The sequence below is a fragment of the Magnolia sinica genome, chromosome 3, assembly GCF_029962835.1.
Source record: "Magnolia sinica isolate HGM2019 chromosome 3, MsV1, whole genome shotgun sequence".
NCBI classification, from domain to species: Eukaryota; Viridiplantae; Streptophyta; class Magnoliopsida; order Magnoliales; family Magnoliaceae; genus Magnolia; species Magnolia sinica.
Genome location: NC_080575.1, coordinates 78,212,430 through 78,238,257, shown reverse-complemented (window position 1 = coordinate 78,238,257; position 25,828 = coordinate 78,212,430). Strand labels below are relative to the sequence as shown.

The following is a 25,828-nucleotide window of genomic DNA, read 5'->3' as shown; positions in this document are numbered from 1 at the left end:
TGACCCACTAATTGTAGGACCAACTTACAATTTTTTGGAGCTAATGGACCCCTGTGCACATCGTGGCAATGGTTGCACTGGCCCATCACATTGGGACGTCATGGATGATCAAAATTTTTGGGCAAACTGTTTTCCGTAAATAAATTAAAATACTTTTGAGTATCCAAAAATCATAAAATTTTATGAAGGAGTGTCCACCCAAGTAAGTATCACCCTACAAAATTTCAAAGCCATCAAGCTGTTGTACTGCCCGCGGTGTGGCCTGGAGTGGCCCATCAGGCAGAGACGCCAGGCTGGGGCGTCCAGCCTTGGCTGGCCGTCTAGCCCCCCACCTAGATGTGTTGTATATCCCAACATCCATCCATGTGGGGTACTTAGGGGACTCGATCATCTTCCCCTTCAGTGGTTTCCAATTGGGGCCCATTTGGATGAGATTTTGGGCTAAATACCCGGGCCCATAGGACTACCTACACATGAGGCATCCCTGTCTTGGGCTGCTGCTGGGCTTGCACTCCAACGACACGACCCACTTGATATATGAGTTGTATGTCCCCCTCTCATCTGGTGGGACCCACTGTTATATATGTGGCCCATTAGAAATTTCATATACTATCAAATAATTTTTGTTGTTGGATTCCAACCAACCCAGAAAATGAGTGGGCTGGAATTTGGCAATGAGCCCAAATTGTTGCCTATAAATGTCTGTTTTGGGGCAATATGACTCACTAGATTTGAGGAGGATTTAAATCAGTTATCTCACCATTTTTTATAGTATTATTGAGTGTAATTAGGGCCCATTTGAGGCCCACTCAAGTTGAGTTTTAATGGAATGTTGCATGTGATTGAAAGACTAGTTCCTTAGGCCTTGTAAACTAAATCCTTTTAGATAGGCCCATTGATCTTGGGCCTATACTCTCCTATCTATTATGATGGATTTAAGGGCTATAATATGCAAATAGTTAGGCCCTTGGCTGCCCACTAAGTTGACCCTGTACTTTGCCAAAAAGTGGGGCCCAACTCACTTATGTAAAATATGAAATTTGCCCGTAAGGATGAACTACTGGGCTTCCCATGAAGCATACCACAATATATGGATTTATGACCTTTATGGTTAGGCCTAAACCTTGCTTGAGGGCTCACCATTTTGCCTATGAATTGGGCTTGTGTATAGCCCATTAGGCCATGCATCGCTTGGGCCTTAGACCTTACTTTATTTCCAGAGCGGGCTACCTTTTGCAAACTAGTTGAGGTTGGATGTCCTCATGGGTGATCCTAAGGTAGGCCCATGGTTTCTCTATGGATAGTTAAAGGCCTACCATAGACCTTGGGCCGTTTATTTGAGGCTAAATATTAATGTATGCTTGTAGTTGAATGATTATACTGTTTTGGAAATCCTCCTTCTTGGATCCCAGGATCGGAACCTGCCTCAGGAGCCAGGAATGGGCTACTACGGAGGCTGTTACGACCAAAACCGGCCATCGGGTTCCTTGTGAGTCCGGTTACTGAGTCTGGGGCATGACAAAAGTTCGTATCAGAGCATAACAAGTAATTTTGTAATAACTTGGGATAATATCACATATCTACTGTGAGCTTAGGACAAGTAGTGTCCTAAGTGCATTTCCCTCATTCCGTTTGAGCCTTCATGGATTCTAATTCCTGGGTGTCCGTGACCTTAGTTCTTTCTGTAGACCATGTCATCTAGTCGAAGTGCCTATGATTGTGACGTCCGTGGCCATGGTGCCCATGGACATGGTTCTCATTCCGCTCCAACGATCCGAGTGACTTTTGCTCCACCATCTGAGATTCCTATTTCCCCTCTGGAGCCTACCATACCTATTCCTGAGGCTCCCGCAGTACCTGTACCTCCGTCAAAGGCCAGTGCTACCCCCACTTATCTGACGATTCCTATAGGAGCTGAGCATCTCCAGCAGTTGATGCAGGTCATCGCTGATGTTCTTCAGGCCCATCGACCCATTCCTAAGATGCCCGGACAGGCAGAGCAGGACTGTGCAAGCCCCCTTTTGTGAGATTTGACTTCGCAGCAAGCCCTGATGATGGTGTATTTACTTTAGGGAGAAGGTCGAAAGAGGAAGGCGCATTCCAGTGGCTACTATCAACGTCATTATCATCGACGTATGAGATGTTTAGGGTTTCAACTACTAGCGGCATAGCCAGAGCCATCTTCTACCCAATTAGTTTCATCATCGGCACAACCAGCAATCCCTTCTTCGTGACCATTCACCGAAGTTTGCTTCGGTTGTGGGCAGATAGGACACCGTAGGCACGAGTGTCCCCATTAGCAGGATGGAGCTTCGCAACGACCACATTAGTAGCAGAGACCGCAGATGCAGAGGAGACAGACACCTCCCCAGCAACCTCAGGCTTGATTTTGCACGACTCAGCAGGACCCTTAGTTATTAGTGGAGTCGTTATGGGTATTCTCCTTGTCTCTGTATGTAAGTCTTGTGTTTTAATGCATTGCACCCTTTTTGTATCCAAGGGATTTTGTTCACTCAGATTGCTATTAGAGTCTGCTGTAAGGGATTGTTAGCATCGACATTTTTGGGAAGATCGCTGTGTTATGCCAATGACATTACTGTGTTTCGTTTTGGTTGGTGAGATGTTCTTGCCCGCTGAATAGTTTTGTATCGCTAATGTTGAGCTTGTTGGCTTGTTTTGTTGTCAAGGCAGTACTTCTGGCAGGGGATGAAATGCTAGATTACTAGTTTTATGGCCGAGTGTGACACATGCCAGCGTGTCAAGGCCGATCACCAGAGACTCCCTGGTCCCTTGCAGCCATTGAGCGTTCTAAAGTGGAAGTGGGAGCATGTATTGATGGACTTCATCGCAGGTTTGTCGAGGACTCAGCGAGGTCACGATACCATCTGGGTTATCATCGATCATCTGACGAAGTCAGCTCATTTCATTCCAGTACGTTCTTCTTGGTCTATGGACGGGCTTGCAAAGGTGTTCATTGAGGAGATAGTGAGACTGCACGGTGTCCTAGTTTTGATCGTTTCAGACCGAGACTCAAGATATGATGATGTTCATTGAGGAGATAGTGAGACTGCACGGTGTCCTAGTTTCCATCTATCTCAGTTTTAGAGGAGCTTTCAGTAGGCGGTGGGTGTCACCTTGTGTCTCAGCACCGCTTATCATCCACAGACGGATGGGCAGACCGAAAGGGTCAACCAGATTCTTGAGGATATGCTCAGAGCTTGTGTGATTGACTTTGCGGGCAGTTGGGATGAGCATATATGCCTCGCTGAGTTCGCATACAACAATAGCTATTAGGTGACTATCGGCAGGCTCCTTTTGAGGCACTTTATGGTAGACCGTGCAGATCTCCTAGTTGTTGGACTGAGGTTGGAGAGCGTCATCTCTTAAGTCCCGAGCTTGTGCAACAAACGTCACAGGCTATTGATGTTATCAGGCAAAGGATGCGCATAGCTCAGAGCCGACAGAAGAGTTTTACTGATCGTCGGTGTCGACCCCTCAAGTTCACAGTCGGGGACATGGTATATCTCAAGGTCTCGCCTATGAAGGGCATGGTTCGCTTTGGTGTGAAGGGCAAGCTTGCCCCGAGGTTTATTGGACCTTTTGAGATTATCGAGCACGTGGGTGTTGTGGCCTATAGGCTTGCCTTACCTCCTGAGTTGTCCGCGATCCATGACATGTTTCATGTTTCTATGTTGCAGAAATGTGGGTCGGACACTATTCCCGTGATTGATTGGCAGTCACTCGAGGTCCGTGAGGATGTTTCTTACATTGAGCAGCCAATTCGTAATCTTAATCGGAAGGAGCAGGTCCTCAGGACCAAGGTCATTCCCTTGGTGAAGGTGCAATGGGGTCATCATTCGGAGGCCGAGGCGTCTTGGGAACGCAAGGCCGATGTTAGATAGCGTTATCTCTATTTATTCGATGATTGATTGATTATATTACTTGTATTGCTTTCTCTTGTGATTGATGATTGAGATATATATATATATATATATATATATATGATGATGTTTATGCATTTTATTATTCCGATTTTTTCAATTTCGAGGATGAAATTTCTTTGTTGGTGGGGAGGATTGTGAGACCTGACCCTAGTTCCCATGTATACAAGTGTGTGTGTGTGTATGCATCTCGTTCATTTTGGTCCCGTGGTCTTACCGGTCAAATTTCGGTGACCAGCGACCCTCGAATTGTGTTTGCAGTCATCCTTGAGTCCGGTCACATAGACTCGACTCGGATTGACGCTGGACCTATGTCATCTCATTCGTATCATCGTTGCGATTCCAATGATGCATCTTGTGCGTTCATCTGACTTATAGATCAAAGTTATGAGCATTTCATCATGTGGCCCACTTTTTATACAAAAGCATATGAACCACTCCCAAGGCACAAGTTCCCATGCACAACACCCACATACACTATAAATTTCATGAAACAAACACCACCCATTCTAGATGCCACTGAAACCTATAAGCCTACAACTTTGTTTACATCACCCAACTTGCCATGATGAGTTTTCCTACCCAAGGCAAGAGAGCTCATTATTACCCCTTTATAACTCTCCCTTCCTCTCTCTCCTTTTTCATTTCTCTCATTTCCCTCTCTTGCAAGGTGGGACGTCCACCATCTTCCCATTTTCTAGCAACTTCTCCCTCTTCTCTCTCCCAATCCCACCTTCTAATCCTCATCACCACCATCAAAGGCCTTCCCTTAAAGCTTTGGAGTTACTCCTTGAAGAAAGAAGGAGTGATCTTAAGGTGGGTGCTCCTACAATTGCTGATCTCCTTTCTCTCTCTTATTTCTTTTATTTCTTCATGCTTGGGATATATGGGACCCACCAATCCATGGTGGGGGCCCCACCTAACCCTTTGGATGAGGCCATTGGCCATCCTTCATGCATGTGTCACTCCATGATGGGGCCATTTTTCATGGACCCCATCATGACGTATTTCATAATCTTTGCCCTTATATGGTCATCTAGACCTTTGTTTTACGGTGGGGATGGCATCCCACCTCGAATTTTTATTGTGAAGGTCCATGCATGCGTGATCTATAAGATGAGTATTGTATGGTTGATTCTCTATTTGTGCATAGGGGATTTATAGTGGCGAAATCCCTCTTTAATGGCCGATCTCTCTTTCTTATTCTCCTTCTCCCTCTTTTTCTCTCTAATGTTGTTGATCATGGTGGCCCACCTAATGTGTAAGGAACATCCAATCGTCCACACTTGATGGGATGCCCCTATGTCCCATTTTAGGGCCAATGGACCCCCTTTAGGCATCCAAAAGGGTGCGCCAATGTAGTGGACTGCCAAAAATTTCTGCTGTGCAGTCCAATAGCACAGTCCCATAAAAACAAAATTTTAAAAATATTTTCTCAAAAGGTGGGCCATCTTTCTGGGTCCCACCTTGTTGTAGGCTTGATGAGGGACCTTAAGTCCAAATTTCAGGAATTTTGGAGGCCTAGAACCCACCCATTTGGATGGCCCAAATTCAGGACAATTATATTTCTAGAATATTTCACCCTGGACAGATTGTAATTCTGAAATTTATTAAAATACTTTTAAGTATCTAAAAATTATGAAAATTTACAGTGAGATTTGACACCCATGGTAGGACCCACCTACAAATTTTTGGAGCCAATGGCCTCCTGTGCACACCATGGAAAGGGCCTGACTAGCCCACCACATTAGGACATCCAGGATGATCACCCAAGGAAGTATCACCTTGCAAAATTTCAGAGCCATCGGGCCCTTATACTTCCCGCGGTGCGGCCTGGAGTGTCCCATCAGGTAGGGATGCCAAGGCTGGGGCATCCAGCCTACTTTGTGGGCCCACCTAGATGTGTTGTATATCCCATCATCCATCTATGTGCAGTCCTTAGCAGACTCGATCATCTTCCCCTTCGATGGTTTCCAATTGGGGCCCATTTGGATGAGATTTTGAGCTAAATACCTGGTCCATAGGACTGCTTACACATGCGGCATCCCTGTCTTAGGTTGCTGCTGGGCCTGCACTCCAACGGCACGGCCCACTTGATATATGAGTTGTATGTCCCCCTCTCATCTGGTGGGACCCACTGTTATGTATGTGGGCAATGAGAAATTTCATATACTATAAAATAATTTTTGTTGTTGGATTCCAACCAACCCAGAAAATGGGTGGGCTGGAATTTAGTAATGAGCCCAATAATTGTTACCTATAAATGTCTGTTTTGGGGCAGTATGGCCTACTAGATTTGAGGAGGATTTAAATCAGTTATCTTACCATTTTTTATAGTACTATTGAGTGTAATTAGGGCTCATATGAGGCCCACCCAAGTTAAGTTTTAATGGAATGTTGCATGTGATTGAAAGACTAGTTCCTTAGGCCTTGTGAACTAAATCCTTTTAAATAGGTCTATTGATCTTGGGCCTATACTCTCCTATCTATTGTGATGGATTTAAGGGCTATAATAAGTAAGTAGTTGGGCCCTTGGCTGCCCATTAAGTTGACCCTATACTTGGGCCAAAAGTGGGGCCCAACTCACTTATGTAAAGTATGAAATTTGCCCATGAGGATGAACTACTGGGCTGCCCATGAAGCCCACCACAATATATGGATTTATGACCTTTATGGTTGGGCCCAAACCTTGCTTGAGGGCTCACCATTTTGCCTATGAATTGGGCTTGTGTATAGCCCATTAGGCCATGCATCGCTTGAGCCTTAGACCTTACTTTATTTGTGTAACGGGCTACCTTTTGGAAACTAGTTGAGGTTCGATGTCCTCCTAGGTGATCCTAAGGTAGGCCCATGGGTTTCTCTATAGATGGTTAAAGGCCCCCTATAGACCCTGAGCCATTTATTTGAGGCTAAATATGGATGTATGCTCATATTAAAATGATTATACTATTATGAAAATCCTCCTTGTATGATCCTAGGATCGGAACATGCCTCAGGAGCCGAGAATAGGGTACTACGGAGGCTATTGCGACTAGAATCGGCCATCGGGTTCCTTGTGAGTCTGGTTTCCGAGTCTGGGGCATGACAGCTAACCTTCTCTCCATAATTTTAACTATAACTAATACTTCAAAGTGGATAGATCAACACAAGTTACTGTTTCCGAACCCATCTCCTTTTCACATATTTTTTTAGCTTTTCGATTTTATATTGACAACTTTCACACTATTTTCATTCTCTATTGATTTCTCATTAAAAGACATACTATAGGTTGCCATTTTCGATCTCACTATTTTTTAGTTGGTCCCTTTCTTCTTCTTTTAATACTTAAGATAGATACGGATCTCCAGACTTGGTTCTTAATACTTTCAATAATCATCAAGCTAAAATTAGGAGTTCAAGTAAACTTCAAAGAACATGAGTTAGATGTGGATTGTGAACTATAGTCAATTGATGTTTAAACTTTCTATTAATCAAATTATTAGAAAAACATATTCAAAAATTTACTAGACTTTAGATTTTCAAAAGTGATTCTATATCTTATTGTAATACTCAAATATATTCAGATTCACAGAATACTAATCATCAAAAAGAGTTTTGAAACTGAAAATATTGGAAATTTTTAAAAAAATTTTGCTCAACATAGGAAATAATAGTTTAATTTATCAAATCTCATCCCTAACCTAAAATATATATTGTCCTTAATGTAAAAAATATGCAACGCATTATATCATGAGACAATGAAAATAAAAGAAGAGGGAGTAAGAAGGATAGTACCTGAGGAAGATCACTAAGATAGTATGAAGTCTTTGATGTCTATAAGGGATTAATACTAAAGCAAAACAAAATCCTAATTATTCTAATCCTAATCCTAAGAAAGTAATAAATGGATAGATAGATCTCCATCAAATTAGAAGGTCAATCCTGATAGACAGGATCAATTAAAGGGATGGACATATCTTATGAATCAAATTTCTCAATGAATGGTTTGAGACGATGACCATTCACTTTGAAAATGTTACCATTCTTCGGATTTTCAATCTCAATAGCCCTATGAGGATAAACCGTTTTGACTTTGAAGGGGTCATTCCAATGAGATCTTAACTTACCGAAAAATAAATGAAGTCTGGAATTATACAAAAGGACTTTTTGGTTTGGTATATTAGATTTTCGAAGGATGTTCCTGTCATTAAACACTTTCATTCTGTCCTTATATATTCTAGAGTTCTTGTATGCATCGTTCCATATTCCTTCAAGTTCATTCAATTGTAATTTGTTCAGTAAGTCAACATTGTCAAGACTAAAATTGAATTTTTTATTGCCCAATACACTTTATGCTCCAACTCAACCGGCAAGTGGCAAGCTTTCCCATAGATAAGTCTAAAGGGATGCATTCTAATAGGGCTTTTATATGTCGTACGGTAACCCATAATGCGTCGGTCAATTGGAGTGACCAATCTTTATGATCTGAGTTAACCGTTTTCTCTAGAATTTGTTTACTTTTCCTATTTGAAATTTCATCTTGACTGCTTGTCTGAGGATGATAGGGGGTGCTTATTTTATGATAAATACCATATTTCTTCATTTAAGCTTCAAATAGTCAATTACAAAAGTAAGATCCTCCATCACTTATAATGACTCGAAGAGTTCCAAAATGGAATAAAATATTTTCTTTTAAGAACTTAGTCACCATGCGATGGTCATTATTCCGGTATAGAATTGCCTCGATCCATTTAGAGACATAATCAATAACGAGCAAAATGTATATATTTTCAAATGATTGGGGGAATGACCCTATGAAATCAATGCCCCAGTAATCAAATGCTTCAATGATAAGAATTGGGTTCAATGACATCACATTTCTATGGCACAATCCTCCCAATTTCTTACAACACTCACATACTTTACAAAATTCATGTGTATCCTTGAACATAATGGGCTAGTAAAAAATACACTGCAGAATTTTCGTTGTGGTCTTCTCAGCCGGAAGGTGGCCACCACAAGAATGAGAATAACAAAAGGAAATAATACTATAATGTTCATTATTAAGAACACACCTCCTAATGATTTGATCTGGATAATATTTGAATAAATATGGATCATCCTAGATAAACTTGCATACCTCAGTGAAAAATGTCTTTTTATCTTGCACAATTCAATAAGTAGTAATTGTACCTACGGTAAGATAATTAGCAATATTAGCATACCGAGGTAATTAGGAGACTTTGAATAATTGTTCATCAGGGAACATGTCATTAATATGAATTATCTTCACGGAATCTGATAAAACAAGCCGAGAGAGATGGTCAGCCATTATGTTCTCTACTCCTTTCTTGTCTCGTATTTCTATGTCAAATTCTTAGAGAAGAAGGATCCATTGTAATAAACAGGGCTTCGTATCCAACTTATAAACAAGGTACTTCATTGTCGCATGGTCAGAGAAAATTATGATTTTAGATCCTATCAAGTAAGACCTAAACTTTTCAAAAGCAAACACTCCTGCTAGGAGTTCCTTTTTTGTAGTGAAATATTTTACTTAGGCAGAGTTTAAAATTCTACTTGCGTAGTAAATAATATAAGGCCTTTTCTCTTTTCTTTGGCCTAACACCACATGTAACACCCCGAAGTTTTTAATTCCCGAATATTGAAAGTTCTTGAGTATTACCATGAAATTTAACTTAATATGTATATGTGTACGATACCAATTTAGGTATCTTAACCTTACATCTATTCTCCAACATGAATCTAACCGTTGAGAATGATCTTCATCCATAGATCAAGCCATCCAACCATTGATTTTAAAACAAGATCATCCTATGTCTAAGTATTCCCACTTATCCATCATAACCAACCGTTCAGCCAACTATCTATTGATAGGTAAACATATATGACCGTCTACTTTAAGTTTGGACCACCCAATCATAGTAAACTAACTATATGATATCTGCATTCGCTTGTACATATATCAAATTGAGATTTTAATCCATGCATCTTGTTTATCACCTATGAATATGCTTAACCCACCATTAAAACTACAATCTAAGAAACTTACACATGTAAACAAGTCACTTGAATCTAGCAGTATACATGTTCTGCCTCTTGATCACTCTAAAAACTCACTTGTGATCATCCATTTACAAAACTAATCATACACCCACTTATATACATGATCAAGGTACTAACCATAAGTTTTTCTATTTTTAACATGCCATCTGACCATCCGTTATGTTGGTTGATATATGTACATTCCCTTAATTAATTTGGTGAATAATTCTTTATTCATAATAATTTAGATATAAGTTCTTTTGTAAGAATTACTTAGAAATACGCCTATAACCATGTAGAACCATTAAAATTTTCAAAACTCTCATATCATCAACAATTATGAAAATGCCATTAACCTAGACCATTGAATTCTAGATCACATGGTTCTCACGATCCGTTTAATGTAAAATTTTATACCACCCCTATGTATCATAAATTAACCATACATATCAAATTTCAGCCTTAAATCATTGTAAAAGTGAACCAATTGATAAATTAGCCCCTTAACCGTTGATTTTAGTGTCCATCGAGTGAAGAAACCTCGTGGGTAGTTGTAGTAGGATATTTTCCTTCATATGAACAACTTGGATTGCCTATCATATGAATGAAGTATGAAATATGAAGACCCTACTTTGGTAGGATTTTTTTAAGGCGTCAAGTTATCTTTTTAAGGCTTAACAACTCCTAATAAATCTGGATCTTCTAATTTAACCACTTTCTGCCATCCATCGTAACTCAAATTTGGACCACACTTTAGTCTCATATGACTATGAGGTTATACAAAATTTAGACCTCAATCTATGATCCTACACTATTGAATGTTAAAGTCAGTTCCTTCATTTTGGTGCAAAAGGTGAAATTTCATATTTAGGCCTTTTCCACCATTGATCAACGTCCAACTTTTGTCCAACTGTTTTTCTATCCTGATTACACATTTTTTTCAAAATTAGGCCTTGATAATTAAGTGTGGATCGTTAATTGAGATCAAGTTCATTTTAGCACCCGTTAGGAGAATTTTCAAGATAGATCAATCTAAATTTCGTATCAAGGAGGAGAGAGAGAAAGAAAAAGAGAAGGACAAAGAGAGAGAAAGAGAAGCCTAGATACCCATCATCATCTTCCTTCTCTACATATGTGGTGTCTCCCTCTTGCTCAAGCAATGTTGTGATTCATGTAGAATCTTTCCTACATGGATATCTACCTAGGGTTTAGATCTAAGGCTAAGGTGAGCGATTCCTTTAAAGCTTACATTAATTTGAGTTGATATAATTTATCTTGTTTTTGCATACTTTCATGCTGCTGAGATTTTTCATGCAATTGATTGATTTTTCATTATTAATTATTTATCCTTTTGGAAATTATGATTAAGGTATGATTTTAATTATGCGTGATTTTTATGAATTTATGTGGGTGATGGATACAAACCTTGCCCTTTTTCTAATTTTGAGAGTGACGCATGCTTTCACTCTATATTGAGTTGGCTGTTTGCTCCTCTCCCCTTATTTTTGTTGAGTTAGCCTATTTCCTACTCTTCTCTTTTATTGAGATAACTTACTGCTACATTTTTCCTTTATTTATTTAGCTTTGCACTACCTCCCTTTATGGCTTGGGCACGTGTCTTAGAATTTCAAAACTCCCATGGTTCAATTTATTTTTCCTTTGGTGCAAGTGATGTGTTAGAGGTGTCGCATCTAGTGATTCTTATATTTTATCGTAAATGTAATGCGCTCTTGGTAGTGACCCGCTTGTCAACACGTAATTTCATGGGTTTTGAGTAGTGGTGCACAAATCAATGTAAGTAATCCACAATGTGTGTTACATCACTTCCGTGATTGGATGTCACAAATAGTCACTCCATTAACAAATCGTGTCATCTAATTCACTGATCCGTGTGTTGTGCCGTCTTGAGGTGTTTACATAAATCTATGGTAGTATTGGACACGCCGGCAAATCTCTATAATTATGGGATGCGGGGCGAGCCGAGTTTTCTATGAATTATATTCCACATTGTGATGATCACTACGTATGATAAGCCGCACACACTTTACTAGGCATGCATTCATATATATATATATATATATATATATATATATATATATATATATTGGTTGTGCATACTGATACCACTCGTAGTGGAGTACGAGACGTATCGGAACCCTTACATTACTTTTATAAATCTCTTGAATAATTGTTAATCTTAAAGGATAACCATCACTATGAGTAGGGCATTAACCCTCTCCAACCATACAGATGATGCAAGTGATGTGCAGATTAAAGACATGGATGACAATCCCTTATGGAAGACTATTCTAAATAAATAAGAGATAGATTTATGTTTAGTTTTATTTATTTTCGCTGCAAACTTCAATAATGTAATAAGCTCTCATTGAGAGGGCATTTGATAATTTGTTGAATTTTTTTTAATATATGGAATAATAAATACAGTTGATTTTACTCTCGTGAATGGTTACCTTCATGAATGTAACTGGATGTGATCTAAATGGAAAGAAAATCAAGGTAAGATTTTGAAGCATCCAAATCTTTACATTATTAACACCTAGAATGCTCAGACACGAGTATTAACACTCCCCAAACTCGAAAATCAGGCTCATAGAATTCTCGATTGCCGAATCCGGTGCCGATAGCCTCCGTAGTACCCCAATTTCGGCTTTCAGCGCCCATACGCCAAATTTCGATCCTGGGATTTTACAAGGAGAATTTTCAGTGTGAACCTTTTTTTGTAAAGGAGCATAACCACAAGTGTACCCAAATCATAAAGGCAACATCATCATCACATATCCACTAATATAAACATTAATTACAGTGCTGAAAAGGGAAATACATTAATAACAAAATCTCCACGAGTTCAACACACGCTCCTGCCTCAATGCTGCTGCAACCTAACATCACCTGCACACAACGGTCGTGCATAAGCTTACAAAGAAGCTTAGAGGGTGGTATAAGTGTGTCACGCCCCAAACTCAGAAACAGGGCTCACAAAATTTCCGATCGCCAAATCCAGTGTCGACAGCCTCCATAATACCCCATTCTCGACTCTCGGCACCCATATGCCAAATTCTGATCCTCAGATCCTACAAGGAGAATTTTTCAACGTACATTTATCTCGTAAGAAGCATAACCACAACTTTACCCAAATAACAAAGGCAACATCATCATCACATATTCACTAATATAAACATTTGAATACAGTTCTAAAAGGAAAATACATATATCAAAAATCAAAGCTCTAGAAGACAGCTGCATGCTCGAAGCTCAACATTGCTGCAACCTAACGCCACCTGTACGCATTTATCATGATAAGCTTAAAAATCTTAGAGGGTGGTGTAAGTGTGTGCGCAAAGTAAGTGTCAAGTATGTAATATCAAAGCAATGCGAAAATATGCCAATAAGTCCATAATTACCATCAGCCTTATCCAGGTATGTGACGCAAAAGCATAATAAGTCAATATCATATACTGAGGATATAATGTAATATGTGGTGCGAATGAAATGACCAAGCTGGAGTGTGAAGTTGGGATGGTAGTACGAAGTATTTTAGGCTATAGGGTCCATCACAAGGGACTTCTATCCAAACCAATCCCATACCTAAATTTCGATAGTCAGACTCAATGTGGTAAACTCTTGATCTCAGGTTGGTCATGCACCCAACCGAAATCCTGGTCCTTATAAAGGTACACATAACAAATTAGTTACGCACCACCAGCCCGAGTGGCTAGTGAATGAATGAATGAGTAAAATACTAAGTATGCAACTCATGCTCGATAAGTCCACATGTCAGTACTGTACATCTCTAGGATCATCACTGGGGTCTAGTACACTCTACGCTAACTTTCCGCCCCTATCTGAGTGCACAACTAGGTAAATGGAAGAAAATTCACTATCCTCCTGCCAATAACGGGCCCGGTTCGTCGGTAGCAGACCCATTCCTCAAGCTGGTCAAACTGAACCTAGATATTGCCCCCTCACTTAGGCGGGTAAGGTCACACCCCCTTCCAACCGACTACGAAATAATGGGAGACGCGACTTACTGGTATACGGCCATCGTGCCCTCATGTATATCCACTCGGTCTAGTCGTTGGAGCATCCCCTAGCCTCAAGGTTTTAGGGATTTTCACCCATAGACATCTATGGCGCTCGTATGCTAGAACTAAACATTTTCAGTGTCCCATCTGGATATCCATGATATGCCTGTGGAGGCTACAACCCTAATATCGCTAAGGCATATAGTAGTCATATCACAAAATGTGATGTGCATGAGTCACACAATCCAATCATACATCAATCCTGCACATATCATGCACTCATGTGGGATGACTCCGCCTATTAGGGAGTACCATAAACAACTTGCCTTATGGCATATGCAATGGTCAACCACATCTCATAACAAACATGCAGATGATGCGTATGAGCATGTATCATGATTCTATGCTATCACATTCTCATAATCGGTATCGATAACCGACATCAATAATTGACATCGATAATTAGTCTCGATAATCAGCATCGATAATCGGCCTATATGCAAGGCAGGATCCATAAATGAATAACCGATCTAAACCATAATATAAAGATTGGCCCTCAGCCATGGATATGGCGAATCCGGTAGCATAGATCCATCCGTCTATGGCAATGATGGACCATGCAACATCAATGGGGCCCAAAGATTTGGGTTAACCTACTTAGAGAAGTTGAGAAGTCAGATTGATGAGCTGCTCGCTCAAGGTTTCATCTGCCCTAGCGTGTCTCCCTAGGGAGTGCCTGTTCTCTTTGTAAAAAACAAGGGCGGGTCAATGCGTCTTTGTACAGACTATAGAAGACTGAATGATGTGATGATCAAGAATAAATATCCCTTGTCACGCATCGACGATCTGTTCGACCAGCTTAAGGGTGTTAAATATTTCTTCAAGATAGATCTGCGCTCGGGGTACCATCAGTTGAGGATCAGGGATGAGGATATCCCAAAGACGGCTTTTAGGACTTGTTATGGGCACCACGAATTCTTGGTGATGTCGTTCGGTCTCACCAATGCCCCAGCCATGTTCATGGACCTGATGAATCGAGTATTCATGTCAAACCTAGACCAGTTCATAATTGTATTCATCAATGATATTCTAGTCTACTCAAAGAATCAAGAAGAGCACAGACGACACCTGCTCATAGTCTTAAATACTCTGAAGGAGAATCAGTTGTATGTCAAACTGAGAAAGTGTGAGTTCTGGGAAGAGGAATTGAAATTCCTGGGGCACATCGTGAAAGCGGAAGGAATAGCAGTTGACCTAGCTAAGGCGGAGGCAGTATCTAAATGGGAGCATCCCACAACAATTACCGAGGTTTAGAGTTTTCTAGGCATGGCAGGGTACTACATGCTATTTATTACAAAGTTCTCCTGGATTGCGCGGCCGCTCACCTAACTAACGAAGAAAAACAACTGATTTATGTGGGATGAGAATACAGAAGCAGCCTTCCAGGAGCTAATGATGAGACTGACTTCCATGCCAGTACTCACTCTTCCACGCTGGTACTCACTCTTCCATAAGAAGGAGAGACATTCGTGGTTTACAGCGACGCATCTAAATTGGGACTAGGGTGTGTACTGATGCAGAACGATAAAGTGATCGCTTACACTTCAAGGCAGTTGAAGAAGCATGATGAAAACTATCCAACACATGATCTAGAACTAACAGCAATGGTATTCACCCTAAAGATATGGAGGCACTATCTCTGTGGAGAAGAATTTCAGTTGTTCTGCGACCATAAAAGCCTGAAGTATATATTCATGTAGAAGGACTTGAACATGCGCCAGCATCGATGGATGAAAATACTCAAGGACTTCCATTTCGATACGTCTTACCATTCGAGTAAGGCAAACTCCGTGGCTGATGCACGGAGCCGAAAGAAGAAGTACGAGACGATAGCCACCATGATGATCAAGGAGTGGGAGATGATGGAGTTCATGCAAGACTTCGATGTCCAACTCACGCTTGATGGGCCAGATGCTTACGTGGCTCTTCTAACCATTGAACCTACCCTAATGTGCCATGTGATTTCAGTCTAAGGTCAGGACAAATGGCTCGCTAAGATGAAAGAGAGGTGTAGGAGTGAGGAAATGCCTGATTGGAGGATTGGTGATGATGGTGGTCTCCGATATCAGGGGTGATTATGCGTACCCAACAATGCAGATCTGAGGAAAGAAGTGATGACAGAGGCACATCACTCCAAAATGGCCATCCACCCAAGTAGTAGATATATAATGACATCAAGAGACAATACTGGTAGAACAACATGAAGAGGGACACGTGGGCTTTGTGGCAAAGTGCATGCTGTGTCAGAAGATCAAGGTCGAACATCGCAAGCCTGCTGGTCTCCTTCAGTCGTTGCCACTAGCTGAATAGAAGCGGGACAGCATCTTTATGGACTTCATATCCAGCCTTCCTAGGATGCAAAGAAGGCATGACTCGATCTGGGTCATCATCGATAGTTGACAAAGGTTACTCGATTCCTCCCGATTCACACAACAGATTCCACCGATAGTTTGGTGAAGTTATACATCGGGGAAGTCGTACGATCCTACAGAGTTCTATGGGATATTATATCAGATCGAGACTTCAGATTTACATCTGCCTTTTAGAAGAGGTTGCATGAAAAGATGGGCACAGAGCTCAAGTTCAGCACGACGTTCCATCCTCAAACAGATGGACAGATTGAGAGGGTGAATTAGATTTTGGAGGATATGATGAGAGCATGCATTCTGGACTTTTAGGGCAATTGTGATGATCACTTGGCTCTAGCAGAATTTGCATACTACAACAGCTTCCAGTCCAGCATAGGCATGGCACCGTACGAGGCTCTCTATGGTCACCCTTGCCGAGCTACTCAGTGTTGGGCAGAAGTCGGAGAGAGAAGCTTATTAGGGTCCAAGCTTGTTTAGGCTACTACCCAACTCATTGATATGGTTTAGAAGCATTTGCTTATCGCCCAGAGCAGAAAAAAGAGCTATGCAGAAAATCCATGATGCGACCTGGAGTTTGTGACTGGCGATCATGTATTCCTGAATGTGTCACCTATGAAGGGTTTGATGAGGTTCGGACAGAAAGGGAAGCTAACACCTCAGTTCATTGGGCCTTTCAAGATTTTGGATCACATGGGAGCCGTAACATACCACCTTGTGCTACCTACTACACTGGCCGGTATTCATAATGTCTTTCACATGTCCATGTTGAAGAAATACACGCCAGACGAATCGCACATCGTTAGCTGGGAGTAGATTGAGCTTATAGACAACACCTCTTACACCGAGGAGCCTATCCACATCTTTGACCACAAGGAACAGGTCTTATGGACAAAGATTATACCCTTAGTTAAGGTTCTTTGGTCATATCATGGAGAAGAAGAGGCAACGTGGGAACGAGAAGCTGAGGTAAAGGAGAAATACCCTCACTTGTTCAACAGCACACCACAGGTAATTCTGAGGATGACTTTTTTTTAAGGGGGTAGACTGTAACACCATGTACCTCTAGTGCATGGGTGTTAGCCCTTAAAGCTACGTCTATGAAAAACCAAGGTCGATTAACTAGATGACTTAAACTTGACATGCGCGTGATGAGACTTTCAGTCAATGTTGAAGCCATCTATTAGAGGCCTGGGAGTCGATTGCACCCCACAATAGTCAAGAAGGAAACCCTGATTAATCCCCTTGAGTTAAAGTGGTCCTTAAATCAACTAATAGTAAGAGAATGAATCGACGCCCTAGTAATTGATCTTCGAGGGCTAATAAATAATGAACTGAGCAACCACAGTGACCTAGACCCACTTTTGACCGTTGAAATCGAGAATTAAGTCGATCCGGCCACTGGATTGACGATATTAGCCATAACATGGCTTAAGAGGCGTGATATGGCCCACCTAGGTCTCATCACCCACCCCAAATTAGGCTGGGACCCCTACATGAGGATCCTAAGGGGAATGGACGAACTAGATTTATAATGAAGGTTGTGATGGACCCCATACGGAGTGCGTGTACACCCCACGCCTAACTGCACGATGTGCACTAGAACGGCAGGCTCGGTCAAAGCAGCTTTGACCGAACCAAAATGAAAAACGAAGAAACAAATTTCTTCCTGCCCATTTAAAATTTCAAACTGACGATCTTTGAGCTTTAAAGTGGCCCACCCTGGCCACTTTCTGAGTGATCCGAACCATCCAATTGTCTCATGGGACCCAACTTAACAAAATGGCATACACTTTTAAGCCTATGCAATGGAACGAAGAAGTTGGTATGCAACCGTCCAAGGCCTTGCACATGGTGGATATCCACAAGGTGGGACCTATATGAGACTGCTTGAGTGGCCCGTGATCATCCTGTTCAGGCCATCCCAGCCATCCATCGCCAGGGAGATCCATGCTCTCTCTTTTCCAAAAATGGTCGAGCAAGGCCTGCCCATAATAAACCAAAAAGTAGATTTCCTCTTTGGGAAGAGAGTGCTGGCGCATTCCTAGCCATTCCTGAGGCCACGCAAAGCCATCCTAGCAGCTTGTTCGAGATGAGAAGAGAAGGAGATGAGAAACGCATCATCTCACGAGAAAATAGCGAGAAATAGATATTCTCGTGAGATGATTTGAAACTAACATTTGAGGTCCAAAAAGTAGGCCTCTCATTGATCCGAGCCCTCATCTGGTCCAACCAAACTGACCAGATCTTAAGAATATGTTATATATGGGAAGTTTCCATTAATGACTCTCTCATCTTCTTCGTTAAACCACCTGAACCTGATCACGAGATGGGCCCCACCAAACTAGAAAAGTTACTTTTCTGATAGTTTAGGGCATCCACAATGCATCTCCAGGATTGGATTAGCCCCATGTATGACCATCGTTGATCACCACTGTTGCAATGTGGGCCATTTTTTCAACTGATAGAGCTTTCTCTCCCACTGCTATAAAAAGGGCCCTGTAGCTTTGGGATCCGCACTAGCAAGAGAAACGAGAAAGGAGAGAGAGAAAGGAAAGAGAGAGAGAGGAGAGAGGAACCAGCCAGCTGAGTGGACTCAGTTCTCACTGCTCCAACTCAGTTCGTGCAAGGGTCGGACTGAGTCGGATGCGTGTGGGGCTTGTAGCTTCACAGTCAGAGAGTGAAAGGAGGAAGTAAGGAGAGTGTGTGAGGTGTGGGTGCATTGCCAATCTCTGAGTCAGGTGACCCGTCCTCCCCCATCTCCTTGTAGCTTTCCATTTAAACTGAAAATAGCACCTGAGTGTGCCGAAACTAAGTCAAGCAACGGATGCATTTCAGGCTAAAAATAGGCCAATCAATGGTTATACTTTAAGCTGAAAATAGACCGAACAATGACTGCGTAATGGGCCGAGTCCATGCCAGACAATGGCTGGATTTCCACTACCAAAAAATCGAGTAAAGGCTACAGATTATCGAAGATTTTAGCTATGGATATAAACCGTAGCTATTTTGTTACGGATTTAAACCGTAGCTAAATACTTCAACCCCACCACACCACACATACAAATTGATGGTCCGTTAGAAGTTCTATAGGGCCCACCATAATTTTTGTGTTTAATCTAAGCCGCCCATCCATTTTTACACCTCATTTTAATGCATTAACTCCAAAAATTAGGTAAATTGAATGCTCAAGTGGACCACACCATAGGAAACAATGGAGATTAAGTGCCTTTTGTTGATTTATGGTGTGATCCATATGAGCCTTCTATTTGCCTCCTTTTTTTAGGAGAAATCCCTAAAAAATTTGTTGAATTGAATGGGCGGCACAGATAAATGACATACATCATGGTGGGCCACACGGAGCCCCTAACATGACTATTTGTCTCGATTGGGCGTCCGCGCACATTAAAAAAATGGGATTTGTCTCGATTGGGCGTCCGCGCCAATAAGAAAAAGGTCCCACTTGCTTTTTTCATTCTCGCGCCCACACACGGAAATACATCTCTCCTCTTGCTGCTTTCTCTCCATCTTCTCCCCACTTCTCTCTCTCTCTCTCCCTGCCCATCCTCGGTGAGGGACTCGTTCGGACAACTGACGTTGGCCAAGTGGTGGTCTAAGGCCCTCCCTACCCACGCACCACCTTCATTCCTCTCTCAATCATGACCTCCCTCTGTCTCTCTGAAGCTCGATTGAATCAGATTCACGAAGGCGAGGTATTTCTCTCTCTCTCTCTCTCTCTCTCTCTCTCTCTCCCTCTCTCTCTCTCTCTCTCCCTCTCTCCCTCCCTCCCTCTCAATCTCTCTCAATCTCAATGTTGATTTATGAATTTGGGGATTTAGTAATTTGTGGATTTCCAATTCGAATGTGGACCCTCATTTAGGGATTTAGGGATTTTAGGGCTTACAGATTTGAATGTGGACCTTGAATTTGGGTTTTTCTGATTTTACAAAGTGGGGATTTTAGGATTTTGGGAATCTGAGAATTTTTAGAATTAGGGATTTCACCTTCCAGATTCGAGAGAACAATTTTGGTCCCAAGTACAGTTGGAATGGGGCTGGAGGATTGGCTGCTATGTAGCATCTGTTTGCTCTCTGTTTGTAATTGTTGTTAATTGCACAGATATGGAGACAGCCCCCATTACTGCAGCCTTCGCCACAGCCACCATCGCTGTAATCCACTATTGCAACCTCTATACTCCACCAATGCTGCCACCTCCACCGATCGGCACCAACATTTGCCCCATCAAGAGCTTTTTATTTATTTATTTATTTATTTACTATGAGTAATATCTCATTTTACTATGCATTTTTTTATTTTGGTTTTAATGTTTTGGTGTTAGATGATTTTTTTTGGGGCGTTTGGATTTGATTTAGGTGTTGCTTGGATGCTATAAAATCTGTAAGTCATAAATCAATTGCTGGTAAATGGATTACAGGGCCTATTTGGATGCTGAAATTTCCTGTAAATGTAGGTTGTAATTAATTTACAGCTTTTACCTGCATTTGAAAATCTTCCATTCGTGGGCCCACATGCTATGCTGGTCTGATGATCGAAACCATCTATGTTCTAGCAGGTCCTATGTTCTAAGTGAAATTCTGAGCATTTTACATTGAATGCATGATCCTTACCATCACTACGTGTAGATGAATTTAATAGATTGAAATTTCCTGTGGCTCATGCTCGACTCCAGAAATCAAAGGTCAGGAGTATCACTGAAATGTGATTATGGGACCATAGCTTATTCATGGTACTTCAAAGAATATGGATAGTTAAAATGGTCAGAATACCTCAACATGTGGATTGTGAAGAGTTTGTTTTGGGTATGTTGTAACTCTGGATGGAGTTCTTCTTTTTTTTTATATTAGTTTTTTTTTCTTTATTTATTTATTCTCGAGTGGTATATGTTTATTTATTTTCATGAGGCGTGGTGTCTGTTTTCTCAGTGCTACATCTTCCACCTTTAATGCATTTTGTTCTAGCATTATTCAGGGTTCTGTAAATCTTGTACGGGATGCCACCTGCTGGCAGTGTGAATATGAGTGGCGGCAGGATATTGCTATCGTTACAAAGTGGTTGTCAGGGATGTCTCCGGTATGCTTCCATGGATTTTCTGCTTTGGCATTAGAACTTGCTAAATTCTAATTTGCATGCATCATCGATGTTTACATGGCAATGCTGGGATGCTCTATAATGATTCTTTAGTTGTATGATTATAAATTTAAACAATTGACCTACTGTACATATGAATTCATAAGGGATTCTTGATTGTTTAAGTCTTTTGATAGAAAAGTATTTCTCCCTTAAGAAAAAAAAGAAAGTACCTTTTTGCCTCTTTAAAAAAGAGGAAGTGCCTTTCTAATTTTAATATTTTCAATGGTTTGTTATATTTAGAGTTTGTTGAAATGCATTAGTCTGATCTTCTCTTGCCATCCTAGGATTGTATGAAGCCTCGCATCTCACATCTTAGTTATCTATTTTTAATTTGCTTCTTGAGCAACTTAAGCAGTCCTAGCTATCCTACTTATCTATTTTTGGTCTATGTTTTGACTTCTACAAGTTAGATCTTGTATAAGTTGGCTAGGCTTGTGACCAGCTCTACACTTAGCAGATTCTTTGAGAGGCCCCTCTCATCTACGATGTTTCATGTAATCGGGACTGCTTTTTTTCTGACATTTTTGGCAAATATGAGGGTGGTTATGATTCTTGGTAGGTGTATTACAATGAAGAAACACTAAATGTGCCAATAGAGATGATAGAAGGGAAGTGTAAAGTTAGAAAGAAGCATGATCTTCCATCTCTGGATGGCCCTGCAATCTTTGAGCATATCTTATTCAGTGAATACATGTATGATCCTTCTAAAGGAGCCCTTAAGCAGGTAGAGTTTATCCTTTGCCACCTTATGCAAGATTAACTATGCCTAGAGACTCAAAGATTTGGTTCCAAATCTTTAGGATGAAATGTTCTTGAGTTTTGGGTAGATTCCGGGTTGAGTTTGTAGTTGTTGTATGGTGCAGTTCATGATTGTATTGGTTGGGTAGATGCAATGGCTAGGTGGACTGGTTGGGCTGGTAGTTGGAGCGTTTGAGACTGAACTGCTGACAGAAACAAGTTTAGATTGTGTTTGGATTTTAAAACATTGGTTATGATGCCAATATATGTATATTGGAAAATTAATGTAGGCATGGTTTTGAATTGGTTCGTACCATGTCTTATGTTATGACTAACCTTCTTTAATCCTGTTTCTTTGCCAAAGTTTGGGGAACCATTTTAGTGGTTTATTTTCAAAGAGATTGATGATATTTTCAGTTTTGGAATCGTTTGAGCAAAACTCATGTTCATACTAAGGGCTGGAGCCGCTGCGGTGTTCTTGTACCTTAGATTTTTGCTAAGTTCAGTGTCTGCTAATGTTTGTAGGGTTCATATTGTATTATCTAACCTTTTTAGAAAAGTAATTTTTGTGCATATCGCAAAAGAAATCTTGGCTGTACACATTTATTTATTTATCTTATGATGCTCTTGTTCTTCAGGGACCTTGGAAATTCGAACTTATCAGGCCATCTGGTACCTGAACTTGGAAAACTTGAACATTTATAGTATTTGTAAGTGCCTTCTTTGGTTCGTTCATTTTCTTCCATAAATGCCTCTTTATTTATCATGTCATAGCTTTTTGTGAGCTTTTATATCTGTTCAGTTGGTGTTGCAAGTTGCAATATGCTAGTGGTTACTTTCTTCATTTCTTTCTTTTTTGAAGGAATATGCTAGTGGGTACTTTTCATCTTAAAAATTAATACAATGTGTCGATCCAACAAGGAACTCGTAACTTGATTATTTCAGTGACACTATTGTTTCACCATGGAAATGCAACATGGCATTCCCCTTAGCTTTAACTAATGAATAGAAGAAGAAGAAGACATAGTGTAATATGGAGTCTTAAGTATCGGGATCCAACCAAGATGTTTGTAGGGTTCATTTTCTTCCATAGATGCCTCTTCATGTTTAAGTACACTTCAGAAAAAAAATCACGTTTTAGTTGAGTTCAAGGTTTTTCTTTCTGCACACATGAGTATGCACGTGGGCTTGTAATGCAATCTTCAATTTCTTTTTTCTAGGTTTCAGGTAGATGTCACTTGATGTCAATAGTCATTACCATGTGGATTTTCTTATCCTAGTGATTGATTCTGATATTCATTTTCTTTGCATTATTCATACTTCTTACCAGATATGGTATTCTTTTGATGAGTCCTATGTTAATGATATCCATGTAGTAGCTGCCAAAATGTACAGCCTATATCAAATTTAAGCAATTTGTCATGTCCTTTAATATATTGCTATCATTGGATGATCCAACCCGGCTAATGATGAACATCGAAGTTCCAGAGGAAAGCTAATGTTGTATTGGAACCTCATCTGCATTTTGTGGAAGCAAAGCCGTTTGGCATAAGGCATAAAGTCCAGATGGCAGAATGTACTGATAGGAAGCGGGTCAAAGTGGCCATTTTTGGACTATGCCCACCTGATTTTTGTTGTTTTTTTTAAAAAAAAAAATTTACTCAAACCAATTTGTTGAATCTTTAGTTAAGTTCTGTGGATGACTCGTGGGACCATGGCACTGAACCAGATTGGGCTCAACAGCTTCTTTATTTCATGTGACTTGGCCTGAGGATCAACCACCATTGGTTTTTGTCGAGTGTTTCTAGCATTGTATATAGATTCTATTCCCGACCACACTGTTTTCGTATAGGGAAACCAGAGAACTCTGAATTTATACACGAATTTTTACCTTTCAACTTTGCTCTATGAACTGCAGGCTATAATAGGCATTGATTTCATGTCAAAGACTATGTACCTTAAAGATCAGACAGTTCATTTACAGCTTTGGTAGGATATCTTTCTTTCCTATTAGTCTGCATTTGTAGCCACATTTCCAAGCTCCCCCATTTAGTTTTCCCAGTTGCATGAAAAGTTATTGTCTATGCTCCAAAACTCATGGGAAATGAGAGCTTTGGTGTGGAGTAGAAATGAGAAGACAGTGATGCCAATAAAATGTGGGTCCAATGCTGCAAATATGTGGGAAATGCTTTTATCATATTTGTTGTTTGTGTTCATAGGTTATGGTTCACCTAGTGAATAAATTTTAACCTGCTAAGTGCATGGGTTATGGTCTACATGCAATTTGTGAGTTATTTACTACATTTAAAAAAACAGGTGTTTTGGGCAGAGGTTTGTGGGGTATGTCCTAAATCTGGGTTTCTTAAGGGATTTTTGGGGCAGAAATCTGTGGAGAGCTCCACCTCGAGATTTGCTTAAAGGACTTGCAAGAAGATTTCATGGGGCGAGCTGAGATTCTTGTTTCAAATCCTGTTGTCTTTTTCTGTGAGACGGTGCTTGAGAAGTCAATCAGGACTATAATGAGCAAGTCCCCTAACAAGCACAATCGTCTCTACATGGAGGCCCGTCCCTTGGAAGATGGGCTTGCTGAGCCATTGACGAGGGGTGTATCGACCCTAGGGCTGACCCAAAAGCCTGCTTAAAGATCCTATCTGAAGAGTTCAGGTGGGACAAGGATCTTGCCAAGAAGATCTGGTGTTTTAGACCCGAAACTACTCGCCCAAATATGGTTGTTGAAATGTACAAGGGAGTTCAGTACCTGAATGAAATCAAGGATTCTATTGTGGCTGGGTTCTAATGGGCATCAAAGGAAGGAGCATTGGCTGAAGAAAACATGCGGGGCATATGCTTTGAGGTCTGTGACGTTGTTCTTCATGCTGATGCAATCCACAGGGGCAGTGGACAGATCATCCCGACAGCAAGAAGGGTCATATATGCCTCCCAGCTGACTGAGAAACCCAGGCTTTTGGAGCCTGTCTATTTGGTGGAGATACAGGCACCTGAACAAGCTCTCGGTGGCATCTATGGTGTCCTGAACCAAAAGCGTGGTCATGTCTTTGAGGAAATGCAGAGGCCTGGCACGCCTCTCTACGACATCAAGGCATACCTACCTGTCATTGAGTCATTTAGGTTCTGAGGGACTTTGAGGGCAGCAACATCTGGACAGGCCTTCCCACAATGCGTGTTTGATCACTGGGACATGATGTCGTCTGATCCAATGGAGGCGGGATCGCAGGAGGGGTAGTTGGTGGTTGATATCTGAAAGAGGAAGGGTCTGAAGGAGCAGATGACACCTCTTTCTGAATTCGAGGACAAGCTCTGAGGCGTCTGATTGGCAATGGAGAGATTCAAGTAGTAGGTAAGTTGGTGTCCATTTTGTCTTCTTTTTTTTTTGGTTTTTAGTTTTTGTTCTTGTTTGGTTCAGATGCTGCCAGGCTCTGTTGGCTAAGTGGCTATTTTTTTTTCAGAGTTTCATTTGTCTACATAT

At 41.0% G+C, this 25,828-nt stretch overlaps 1 pseudogene; it reads left to right on the top strand.

The window, feature by feature from the left end:
• Positions 1 to 1,691: 1,691 nt before the first annotated feature.
• On the top strand, positions 1,692 to 25,825 carry LOC131238946 (elongation factor 2-like; annotated as a pseudogene).
• The last annotated feature ends 3 nt before the right edge of the window (positions 25,826 to 25,828 follow it).